Below are 11,979 nucleotides of genomic sequence, written 5' to 3' on the forward strand. Positions count from 1 at the left end.
AGTAACATTTACCAAGTGGCATTTCTAAAATACAAATCTAAGTCAGTCACTCTATCATCCAAGGTTCCAAACGAATCAAGTCTGTTGTTCAGAGGGAAAAAATCTGGGTTATCTGATTCTAACTTTCTTTGTCTTCCCATCCCTCCTCGTCCTCCAGTCAAGCCCAAGTTGTTGTCCATTCTTTTAGTTTCCTAACTGTTCCTTGCCTAATTAAACTCAGGACTTCTAGCTAAACAGGATGATTCAGTTTATTCTAATAATAATGGAATTATTATTTACCCTTCTAACATGTTCATACTGGCCAATAATGTCATCTGGAAAAATTCTATACACTCTCAAGACCCCAAACAAATGTTAACTCTTTCTATGAAATTTTTCTCAATTTTTTTTCTCTGCCTCACACACGTTACAGGTAAATATTCTCATCACGTTCCTCCCACGTGTTCCTGTGCATCCTATTGTGAGGGAATCTATGACCCATGCAACATATTTGTTGTTTTACCTAACCCCCTCATTAAACTGAGCAGCTTCAGTCCAGCAACTATTGTGTGGGCAGCTTTAGAACATCAGTTAAATCCAAGCCCTCCTTGGTTTTATTTGTTTCTTTAGCATTTAAGCACTATTAAACATACTATAGCTTTTACTAGTACATCTCTGTTTTTTCCTTTCCAATTGCCAGTTACCTGGAGAATTTAAACTCCCCAAGGATAAGATTCTGTTTCCATGTGTTCATGCCAGTATTTCTTATCTGGAAGAATTCCTAGACCAGCACATGTTAGTTGCTCACTTAAATATCTATTGAATGAAAACCTATACTTGATTAGAAAGTAAGAGGACACAGAGGTAACGACACAATTTTACATGAGGAATTTTCTGGTAAATTGGACTGAGTTCAGTAAAGTTACTCATACTAAATGCATTTTAATCAGACAATGGAGTACCACAGCCACTTCTGTGATGAGTGGGTGGCTGGACTAAGATTAGTCTTATACTGGGGCAAGCCACCTAAGTGCTCGAATGTCAATAATATAAAAGAAGATGTTAACATTTAATGGTCGTCTCATCTGGGCCTCACAAAATCCTGGCTAAATGTTACAAGTGAGAAACTCAGTTCAGAAACATCAAAGATCAAGGTTCCCAGGTAGCTGATGAACCCTTTGGCTGTTCCTGTCTCACCTCGTTCTCAAGAGATCTCTGCTGAAGTGATTCTATATCTAGAGCATTTGCAATGCCTTTTGTGAGCATCCAGAGAAGGCAATGGTACCCCACTCCAGTACTCTTGCCTGGAAAATCCCATGGAAGGAGGAGCCTGGTAGGCTGTGGTCCATGGGGTCACTAAGAGTCGGACACGACTGAGCAACTTCACTTTCACTTTTCACTTTCATGCATTGGAGAAGGAAATATGAGCATCAGTGCTGAAGTATAGAAGCCATTCATCCGTTTATTTCAATTTATGTGCCTGTGGTGCTTCCTGAAATCCCCAAATAGAAATAAATCACTTTCTCAGTTACATGAAGACTCCTGTGTAACTTCTCCCAGTGACAGCACTTGTAAACCATAGATCATAACTCACTTCACTTTCCCCCAAGGCTTCACATTTTGCTCACGAATGTGGAAAGTTACAGTTTAGGAAACTATCATTGTACAGTTCCAATCTTTATACCCTCACCCTGTGACCAGAATGTGTCCTAATGGAATAGTTGTGGTCAAGGAAAGAAAGAGGAGGAGAGATTCAGGGAGAAAGAAGGAAAGAAGAATGGGAGAGAGGGGGAGAAAGAAAGATAATACCACTCCCCATTACTGGAAAGATCCCCCTTCAACCACACAGTTATAAAAATGTCAACTCACACAACAAGCTTCAGGATTTTCCATGGAAAAATCAGCGAAATCTCTGGTAGCAATCACAGCTGACGTGATGAGGTTGCTATGACTGCCAGAGCAGGGGTTTCACAAGGCTGGGATTTTACAAAGGTCTATTATTCAGTTAGGCCTAGTAGAGGCAACCTTCATCTACACCTTTGAACTGACTTGGACTTTAAATTTAGCTTAATCTCAAGTTGTATCAAGTAGGCTATGGAGTTAAAGGATGAAACCTATTTCCTGAAATCATCTTGTATTACCAAAAATAAGAGGTCACTGAGGGTTTAGCACAGTATGTATTAAGAAATGCAATGTTGTGTCTTTTAACATGTGTATTTTAATAAAAGGCAGATTCTGGATATAAATCTGTGAAATGAAAAATCCACCAAGTAGCCTTTCCTCCCCTGTTTGTTTTCACTTCTCTTCTTTAATCTCCTTCTACCAGTTTCTTTCCTCTGACTATCTTTCTCCCCACTCCCTTTTAAATCACTCTTTTCTTTTCCCTCCTTCTCACTTCTTCCCTTCTTTTATTCTTTCCATTCTCAGTTGAATTTTTATTTTCCTTCTTTCTGTTTTTTCCCCATTTAACAATATTCTATTCTATGTTTCTTTACATTTTTATTTCTACACTTTAGCTATTGAAATCATTTCTGATAACCATGTAAATATTATTGGGCTCCCTATTCTCCCAAAATCACACTACCTAGAGAAGATTTGTTGTCATTCAGTTTCTAAGTTGTATCCAACTCATTGCAACCCCATGGACTGTAGCCCCCCAGGGTCCTCTATTCATGGGACTCTCTTGACAAGAATACTGGAGTGGGTATGCTTCCTTAAAATTAAACTAAAAAAAACTGCAAAGCAAATGAGAGATAATGTCAGTCCAAACTACTGTAATCATGTAGAAGAATAAAGAATCCTTCAATTCCTCTCTCCTTTATCTCTACCTGCCCAACTTATAACCTATTGTTCTTCACTCCCTCTGTTACCTATGGAGAACTTGTTACTTTTTCAAATACAAAGTGTACCATCACTTAAGAGCAATTTTACATAATAGTTTATATATATATATATATAGCAAAATAGATCTTCATTGTTATTGATATTTTTACTAATTAGTGTGGAAAAAAGTACTCTATACTCACCTAAGTAGTGTATAATATTGGGGAAATGTAGGAGCTGAGAGATTTGAAATTATATAAAAAACAATTTCTATCACATTCTCAAGTTACCCAGGCTTTTAAGCTATTATTTATGTACTTATTTGTATTTTGGACAGTGTGCTTAGACCCACACCTTTGATTCATACGGTGTTAATCTTTAGTTCCAGAGTGTATATATTGGTTTAATATAATAAATTAGCTGATCTCCATCCTTGCATTCAGGTAATGAGATGTCCTTTACATTTAACTTAGGAAGAAACTCTTTCCCCTACTCCTTCACTTGTATCCACTTTAGAGAAGAGAACCAAGGTGAAAAAGCAAATGAAACAAATCTCCCTTTTACCTAAGACATGTCTTGCAGCAGAGACAGCTCAGACCCAGGTTTAGGAAACGTTTTGCATTCTGAAATTAATACAGGCAGAAGAGGGAAAGGGAAACTTATAAGCAAAATTGAGGTGAAAATGTGTCAAATGATAGCTTCAAGTCTGCACAGACCAAGCATGCACTTTTGTGATAAGATGGTAACAGAGAAAGGGAAACTAGTCCCTTTCCACTAGGATGGAATGCAGTATCTTTCATTCCATTGGCTGGAAATAAGTTTAGATTCTATAGATTCTATTTAAAGTAGAGACGGGCAGAGCAGTGATCTATTTGGACAATAAAAAAGGTAAACTGTGAATGGTTTGAACATGACACACAATATTTCTACTGGCAGAATCAACCCCAGATAAAGCTGATGCACTGCCTAAGGAAAAAAGCTTTCACAACAATTTTTACCAGTACAAAGTACAAAGAGCTGAAAGCTGCAAAAATAGTTGGTAGCACTTCAGAAATAGTGCCCTCACCAAAACAAACCCAAGGGTAAATTTCCCAAACTTCAACATGAAAGGAACCTCAGAGAAGAAGTGGAGAAAATTTTGTCAGCAAACTGCTCCCTGTAATTCCAAATCTTTGAGGGGAAGCCTACCCTTTTTCTCATGTTATTCTCTCTCTCATTCCCAAGTTGCATTTACTTTTTATGATATCTACATGATCAAATTTTATTTCCTTTCCTTTCTGAGGTCCATAAAGGACCACTTCCTTGCTTCAGCTAAGCAAAAACTTTACATCTCTACATGGTTGGTACTTACAGGTCTCAAACCCTTAACGTCTCCAGCTGAATTTGCATATAACCCCCATACTCAGTCCTACCTCCAGTGGTATTTCCAAGTTGCTTTGGCCAGAAGAATCAAAAATCATCCTGGGAGTATTTTTTCCGTTGACAACTATCTGGGTATCTTATTTCAGGTTTCCTAGATGCAAAGATTGAGATAGGGATTTGGATACACAATATTCTGTGACAAGGGGGACAGTCCTTTGGAGATTGACAGTCATTAACTTAGGGTGTGAGTATAAAGGATGAAGAGTGGCATCTAACTTTCAAGCAGGTGTCGAATTTCTCTCTTAAAGGGATTAAGAGTAAGCTAGCAATGGCAGCCCACTCCAGTACTCTTGCCTGGAAAATACCATGGATGGAGGAGCCTGGAAGGCTGCAGTCCCATGGGGTTGCTGAGGGTCGGACACGACTGAGCGACTTCACTTTCACTTTCTACTTTCATGCATTGGAGAAGGAAATGGCAACCCACTCCAGTGTTCTTGCCTGGAGAATCCCAGGGATGGGGGAGCCTGGTGGGCTGCCGTCTGTGGGGTCACACAGAGTCGGCCACGACTGAAGTGACTTAGCAGCAGCAGCAGCAGCAACCTATTTAAACAGTACCCTGCCAGTAGAGCAGACTTGAGTAGGCCACCAATTCCATGGACTACAGTCCATGGGGTTGCAAAGAGTCAGACACAACTGAGCATGAAAGCAGAGCCAGAGAGAGCCATAGTATCTGTTCCATCAACTATATCTAGTGGGTCACCAAGCCCATTAACTCAAATTTTAAAATAATTATTGATTTAGCTACTTTCCTCTATCGTTCTACCATTACCCTATTCATGGTAATAGTTTTGCTCTTCTAATATATAATATATTCTCCTAGTTATTCCTCACAAATCCATTGGTATGCCTCTCTCATCTATCCACAAAACAGTCAGTAACTTTTTTAAAACAACAAAATGAAACCACCTCACTGCCTTAACTAAGACTCATAGGATAAATTTACAAATCTATAAAGTGATCTAAAAAATGTCATATGATCTGTTCTGTGTCAACCTCTCCAGTCAGTTCCCCAACTGCCTATCCCCTGACTACTTTAGCTTCTTGTTGTTGTTATTTAGTCATGAAGTCATGTTTGACTCTTTTGAGACCCTAAGAACTGTAGTCACCAGGATCCTTTATCCATGGGATTTCCCAGACAAGCATACTGGAGTGGGTTGCCATTTCCTTCTTCAGGGGAACTTTCCGACCTAAAGATCAAACCCACGTCTCCTGCTTGGCAGGCAGATTCTTGATACCACTGAGCTACCTAAGAAGTGCATTCTTTAGCTTCTAGAGGACATAAAAGTTCCTAAAAGCAGAAGTTGTTTCCTATTTAATGGCTTTTGTTCACACTGTCCTCTATTCTAAACACTTTTCTCCAGAAGAAGCAAGTTCTAGATAGAAATCTCATTCACAAGGGACCATTCCCTGAGCTTCCTGGACTAGATTTGAGTCTTTACTTATGGGTCTCACAGTACACTACACTTTACTTTTGTAGCACTTGTCAGAAATATACTTTTATGTGTGAGTTTCCCTATTATCTCTCTCCTACACCACCCAAGACTGTTATTCTTCATGAAAGTAAAAATTTTGCATACTTTATATATGCTACTCTGTTCCCCTTCTCCAAAACTCTGAAACACAAGCTAAATGCTAATAAATATATGTTGGGAAAAGGTCAAATACATATGGAATATAAGGCAAAACCCAGAAATATTGCAGCCGTTCTTATCTGAGCTTTATGAAAACTCTGTGTTTCTGGCTGAGATTTATCTAGGTCTACTTTCAGGCAAGGATGAGGTACCTAAAGAATCTGTATTCTGTTGTTTAGGAAACCTAATATGAAAACTAGCAAATGCGAGCCTAGTGCCAAGTGGCTAAAGCAATTTCATATTGAGTTTGATGTCTTTCTTGAATGCAAGGGAGAGCAATCCATGGACTAGGGGAGTTCAGTGCCTCACAAGCAGTGGAGCACTACTCCCTAGGGGTTTAGGGCAAGAGCGAGTTTTACAGAGGTTAGAAGAACAGGATGGGCTAGGAGATCAGGCATTTTCTTAGAGGGTGAGTAGGTCTTGCTTTCTAGGATAAGGAGAGATCAAGAACGATTAGCTGGAAGATTGAGATTGGTGCATATTAGGCTTCCTTGACAGGTGTTCCCTGGAAGTGTAGGTTGACTTAGGTTTATATTTGTGATGTATGTCAGGCCCCGGGGGCAGCCTCCATTTTGTGAGTCCTAGTACACAAATTAACTTTATCACTAGTAATTATAAAAGGAGCCAGTACTTTTGAGTGATTACTATCACATAGGTACATTTCCAAGCACTTCATATGTATTAACAACTTTAATACTCATATAAGTTAGTATCTATTCTTTTTCCAAAAATTATGTTTGAAGAGATTGAGAAGCAATGAGGCTAAATAATGTGCCCAAGATCACACAGCTAGTGATAGTGAAGCCAATAATTAAGTTCGAGATTAATTTTCTTAACGCTCATGCTCTCATTCGGGGCTCCCTTGGTTTAAGGTTTAAGAATATAGACTTTATAATTAGAAAGATGTCATTTGAATGATAGCTCTAACAATTTAGTAGATGTAAGATCCTAAGCTAGTCATTTAACTTCTTCAAATTTGTTTCCTTATTTCTGAAATGGAAGCAAGAAAAGCACTTGCCTCCCAGGTCAGCATTTACCACAATATCTTTCAATTAGGAAATACTCAAATAATAATAACTAATGTCATTGACACTGTATTATGATTATGTATTTGTTTGCAACTAGAAGAAATCCTAAATCAAACTGGCATACACAATAAGGGGAAATGGCTGGCTCATGTAGCTGAGCATCCAATGTAAGGTGGACTCCAGGCGAGGGTCAGATCATCGTGACCCAGGGTGCAGGATTTTTCCAACATATTGCTCTTCTGGACCAGCAGCTTTATCTAAAGGTTAGATTTCTTTATGTTCTCAGATAGTGGCAGAGAATGAAAGCACTTTTCATTTCTTTCTGGTTTAGAGAGAGTGTTTTTCCTTTAACAACCAAACAAATTTTGGGGAAGGAAGTTCTGGGATTTACTCTGTTCAGTATAACTGTAGTCAGGAATCAAAGTGAACTGGAGATTTGTTGTTGTTGTTCAGTTGCTCAGTCATGCCCAACTCTTTGCAACCCCATGGAATGCAGCACGCCAGGCTTCCCTGTCCTTCACTATCTCCCAAGAGTTTGGTCAAATGCATGTCCATTGAGTCGATGATGCCATCTAGTCATCTCTTCCTCTGTTGCCTCCTTCTCCCTATGCCTGCAATCTTTTCCAGAATCAGGGTCTTTTCCAGTTGGTTGGCTCTTTGCATCAGGTGGCCAAAGTATTGGAGCTTCAGCTTCAGCATCAGTCCTTCTGATGAATATTCAGGGTTGATTTCCTTTAGGATTTACTGGTTTGATACCTTGAAGTCCAAGGGACCCTGAAGAGTCTTCTCTAGCACCACAGTTCAAACTCATCAATTCCTTGGCACTCAGCTTTCTTTATGGTCCAGTTCTCATATCCATACATGGCTACTGGAAAAACCATAGCTTTGACTAGATGGACTTTTGTCGGTTAAGTGATGTATCTGCTTTTTAATACGCTAAGTTTGTCATAACCTTTCTTCCAAGGAGCAAGTGCTACAGTCACTGTCCATAGTGATTTTGGAGCTCACAGAAATAAAATATGTCACTGTTTCCATTTTCTCCCCATCTATGGTTCAGGCAGTAAAGAATCCACGTGCAATTTGGAGACCTGGGTTTGATCCCTGGGTTGGGAAGATCCTCTGGAGGAGGACATGACAATCCACTTAGTATTCTTGCCTGGAGAATCCCCATGGACAGAGGAGCCTGGCAGGCTGCAGTTCATGGGGTCACAAAGAATCAGACACAACTGAGTGACTAAGCACAGCACATATGCCATGAAGTGATGGGACTGGCTATCATGATGTTAAGTTTTTGAATGTTGCTTTTTAAATTATCTTTTTCACTCGCCTATTTCACCTTCATCAAGAAACTCTTTAGTTCCTCTTCACTTTCAGCCATTAGAGTAGTATATTGTGCATATCTGAGGTTGTTGATATTTCTCCCGGCAGTCTTGATTCCAGGTTGTGATTCATCTGGCCCAGCATTTTGCATGCATGATGCACTCTGCATATAAGTTAAATAAGCAAGGTGATAATAAACAGCTTTGACATCCTCCTTTCCCAATTTTGAACTAATCCACTGTGCCATGTCGAGTTCTAACTGTTGCTTCTTGACCTTCATACAGATTTCTCAGAAGGCAGGTCAGGTGTCTGGTATTCCCATCTCTTTAAGACTGTTCCACACATTGTCGTGATCCACATAGTCAAAGGCTTTAGCATAGTCAAGGAAGCAGAAGTAAATTCCAGAATTTTTCTGGAATTCTCTTACTTTTTCTATGATCCAGTGGATATTGGCAATTTGATCTCTGGTTCTTCTGCCTTTTCTAAATTCAGCTTGTACATCTGGAAGTTCTTGTTTCTTGTACTTTTGAAGCCTAGATTGAAGAATTTTGTGCATTACCTTGCTAGCATGTGAAATGAGTGCAATGGTGTAGTAAATTGAACATTCTTTGCATTGTCTTTCTTTGGGATTTGAATGAAAACTGACCTTTTCCAGTCCTGTGGCCACTGCTGAGTTTTACAAATTTGCTGACATATTGAGGGCAGCACTTAACAGCATCATCTTTTAAGATTTGAAATAGCTCAACCAGAAGTCCATCACTTCCACTAGCTTTGTTCGTAGTAATTCTTCCTAAGATTCACTTGACTTTACCCTCCCTCCAGGATGTCTGGCTCTAAGTGAGTGATCACACCATCATGGTTATCTGAGTCATTACAATCTGTTTTGTACAGTTCTTCTGTGTGTTCTTGCCACCTCTTCTTAATATCTTCTGCTTCTGTTAGGTCCATACCATTTCTGTCCTTTACTGTGCCCATCTTTGCATGAAAGCTTCCCTTGATATCTCTAATTTTCTTGAAGAGATATCTAGTCTTTCCCATTCTATTGTTTTCCTCTATTTTTTTGCACTGATCACTGAGGAAAGCTTTCTCTCCTTGCTATTCTTTTGAACTGTACATTCAGATGGGCATATCTTTCTTTTTCTCCTTTTCCTTTAGCTTCTCTTCTTTTCTCAGCTATTTGTAAGGTCTCCCTCAACAACCATTTTGCCTTTTTGCATTTCTTTTTCTTTGAGGATGGTTTTGATCACTGCCTCCTGTACAATGCTATGAACCTCTGACCATAGTTCTTCAGGTACTCTGCCTGTCAGATCTAATCCTGTGAATCCATTTGTCACTTCTACTGTATAATCATAAGGGATTTGATTTAGGTCATACCTGAATGATTGCCATGAGACAGTTGCAAATATCTTGGCTACTGCCCATTGAGGAATGAAGAGTAGAGCAGTAGCTGGTGTATGATAATCATAGCTCTCCCCAGAAGTCAATGCCATCCACACCTTATGTTTTAGACACAATGGAAAATAGGGTGATTTGCCCAAGGAACCTCTGGATGCTATTGAGAGACAATGATTTTGGATAGACAAGCAATGAGTTTTCACTAAATATTATATAATGCCTTTATAGTGTTTGGTTTTAATATAAATATCTATGTAACAGGTGTTGGTTGCTAATGTTTCTATTTTGTACAACTGGATATTTGGAACAAACCATTTGGGGTTGGGGGAGAGTAGAGTCATTTAGTTTCAAAATCATACCTCTCAATCTTTTACTTTCTTTGGCACAGGCATACCAAAATCAGATGGAGTTTATAAAAATTTGTGTGAAATCTATTTGTTTCACTTTTTAAACTAAGTTTGATACCTTTTTGGTGAAGATCTCTTATTTATATTGTGATCTGTGAAAGTTATTTTTACCCTAGAGTTAGGTATGTGTTTCCGACAGAAGCCATTTGTTCTCCCTAAAGCCATGCCAAACTCTCTCGCGTGCACATTTTTAAATAGTCATCTACATAGTTTGTATGAATGCATTTTCCCTTCCTTACTGGATTCAGAAACGTTTCAATATTTGGGAAAGTATCTGTGGAATGACTTGTTAAATTTGTCCATCATTTAGTGAATGCACAATCATTTTTACTTTAACTATACTAAGATGGAATCACATCTTGAAATACTGAGAGTTTGTCCTCAAATTGCTTAGATGAGCCAGATGCATAGGAAATATTCTTAATGTCAATTTATTTTACTTAATGAGGTATATTTGGATCAAATAAGATGATTGGTGAAATAGCATCCTAGTAAAAGTTAGAGGAAATTGCCTATTTACATGTTAAGTATCTGATAGTTATGTATGGATGTGAGAGTTGGACCATAAAGAAGGCTGAGCAACAAGAATTGATACTTTCGAATTTGTGGTGTCAGAGAAGACTTTTGAGAGTCCCTTGGACTGCATGGAGATAAAACCAGTCAATCGTAAAGGAAATCAATTCTGAATACTCACTGGAAGGACTGACACTGATGCTGAAACTCCAATCGTTTGGCTACCTGATGCAAAGAGCCAACTAATTGGAAAAGACCCTGATGCTGGGAAAGACTGAGGGCAGGAGAAAAGAGCAGCAGAGAATGAGATGGTTACATAACATTACTGAAGCAATAGAAATGGATTTGAGCAAACTCCAGGTAATAGTGAAGGACAGGCAAGCCTGGAGTGCTGCAGTCCATGGGGTTACAAAACAACAAGGATTCACTCTCAGCTACCCACCTCCCAGCAGATTGACTGGTATAATTGAGCTTCTTCTTCACAAATTTGAAAAATTATCTTGTAAGCAAAAGGCCTGATTCCAAATGTCTACCAATTCTACTTTTGTGATGTGATATTGCCTTGATTACCCTTGAAATTCAAATTGTCCATCTGTAATCAAAAGAAATTAATATCAAAATAAAACAAAATTTTCTCTCCTAAAAATAGAAATTTCCTTTCTTAAATTTCAGCTTGAAATAATCAATTTAATCCTCTCAAGAGAATGTAGGAAATGAGTTCTATTGAATTTACAACAAAGCTACATAGCAACAGATTTTTTGTTCTGTGTTTGTAATCCATTAGGTCAAATGTTCATACTAAAAGTCTTTTAAACTTCCCAGAAATAATACCTTGCTACAGTTTTGAAAGTTCAAAATATTCTAAAATTATTCTTTGTATGACAATCTTGCTTTAAAAATAAAATGCTTCACTTTTCCCTTGCTAATGTTAAATTCATACATCAAATTTTGTCATGGTTAAAAAAATCTTTCTAATGAATATAAAATATGAGGTTCCCCCATTCTTGTCTTATCTCACATCCTTGTCAGAGCAGGAATTTATCTTTCCTTACTTCATTCAGCCAATACTTATTTAGAACCTACTGTGGGCTAGAATCAGGCTACAGGCTGGACAAGTTAAAAACTTCAATTTAGATGCTGTAATGTCTCCTGTGGGGCAGGCTTTTGCACTTACTGAGCTGAAAATTGCCATTTGGTAATGTAAGACTGATTTAGAAGAGAAAATACTCTCATTTATATAACTAAGATTTCCTATAAAAAGCAAGCTGAAAAATTGATTTCCATTGCACAAACACACACATAGACTAAAACATTTTACCAATGAAATCTACCTCCTGTTTCTCTATGCTTCAGTATGCAGACGAGAAACTGTGCAGGCATGCAAGAGTGAAATGAGTTTCTATTTTTTTATCAGAGGAACTGAAGACAGACAGATTGAAATGCATCAGTTTCTACTAACCG

The sequence above is a fragment of the Bos indicus genome, chromosome 11 (genome assembly GCF_029378745.1).
Source record: "Bos indicus isolate NIAB-ARS_2022 breed Sahiwal x Tharparkar chromosome 11, NIAB-ARS_B.indTharparkar_mat_pri_1.0, whole genome shotgun sequence".
Classification (NCBI taxonomy): Eukaryota; Metazoa; Chordata; class Mammalia; order Artiodactyla; family Bovidae; genus Bos; species Bos indicus.